This window comes from Odocoileus virginianus, unplaced genomic scaffold (assembly GCF_023699985.2).
Source record: "Odocoileus virginianus isolate 20LAN1187 ecotype Illinois unplaced genomic scaffold, Ovbor_1.2 Unplaced_Scaffold_39, whole genome shotgun sequence".
Classification (NCBI taxonomy): Eukaryota; Metazoa; Chordata; class Mammalia; order Artiodactyla; family Cervidae; genus Odocoileus; species Odocoileus virginianus.
This window is the reverse complement of record NW_027224301.1, coordinates 98,326-99,918: the sequence shown is the minus strand read 5'-3', so window position 1 is coordinate 99,918 and position 1,593 is coordinate 98,326.

Genomic DNA, 1,593 nt, shown 5'->3' with positions numbered 1-1,593 from the left:
TCCAGTAGATCTTTATCTATTTTATGTATAGTAGAGTGTATTTGTCAATCCTAATTTATCCTTCACCATTCTTTGGTAACCATAAGTTTGTTCTCTACATCTGAGACTCTATTTCTGTAAATAGGTTTATATGTACCATTCTTTTAGATTCCATATGTAAGTGACATCATATGATATTTGTCTTTCTATATCAGACTTCACTCAGTATGACAATCTCTAGGTTCATCCATGTTGCACACATAGCATTATTTTGTTCTTTTTAAGAGTCGGTAATATTCCATTGTAAACATGAACCACATATTCTTTATCTATTCCTCCATCGAGGAACATTTAGTTGCTTCTGTCTTCTGGCTATTGTAAATAGTGCTGCAACGAACATTGGGGAACATGTATCTTTTCAAATTATGGTTTTCTCTGGATATTTGCCCAAGAGTAAGATTACTATATCATATGGTAACTCTTATTTTTAGTCTTTTAAGAACCTTCATACTGTCAGACAAAACTGAGGGACTGAACTGAACTGATACTGTTTTTCATAGTGGCTATACCAATCTACATTCTCACCAACAATGTATGAGGCTTCCCTTTTCTCCACACCCTCTCCAGCATTTATTGTTTGTAGATTTTTTGATGATGGCCATTCTGACTGGTATGAGCTGATACCTCATTGTAGTTTTGATTTGTATTTCTCTAATAATTAGTGATGTTCAGTGTCTTTTCATGTTCTTCTTGGCCACCTGTATGCCTTCTTTGGAGAAATGTGTATTTAGATCTTCCATCTATTTTTTGATTGGGGATATTAGTTTGTTTTTTTTTTAATGTTGAGCTGCATGAGCTGTTGCATATTTTGAAGATTAATCCCCTGTTGGTCACTTCATTTGCAGATATTTTCTTCCTTTCTGTGGGCTCTTTTCATTTTGGGAGAACACTGTCTCCCAGGGGTCAGTTTTTAAGTTTGATTAGGCTGCATTTTTTTATTTTTGTTTTTATTTTCATCACTCTAGGAAGTGGCTTAGAGAAGATCTTTCTGCAATTTATGTCAGAGAGTGTTCTGCCTATGTTTTTCTCTAACGTTTTATAGTGCCTCATATTAAATTTCGATCTTTAATCCATTTTGAGATTATTTTTATGTGTGGTATTAGAGATTTTTCTGATTTTATTATTTTACATGAAACTGTCCAGTTTTCCCAGCACCACTTATTTAAGATGCCATCTTTTCTCCATTGTATATTCTTGTCTCTTTTGTCATAGATAAGAAGAAAATAGGTGTGTAGTTTTATCTCTGGATATGTCTCTTAATTCCTTTTCCCGTTAGCCTTTATAAATGTTTACACAGCTCCAGCCACATCATGAGAAATGCTGGGCTGGATGATACACAAGCTGGAATCAAGATTACTGGGAGAAATATCAATAACCTCAAACATTCAGATGACACCACACCTACGGCAGAAAGAGAAGAACTAAAAAGCCTCTTGATGAAAGTAAAAGAGGAGAGTGAAAAGTGGCTTAAAGCTCAACATTCAGGAGACTGAGATCAGGGCATCTGGTCCAATCACTTCATTGCAAATAGATGGGGAAACAGTGACACACTAT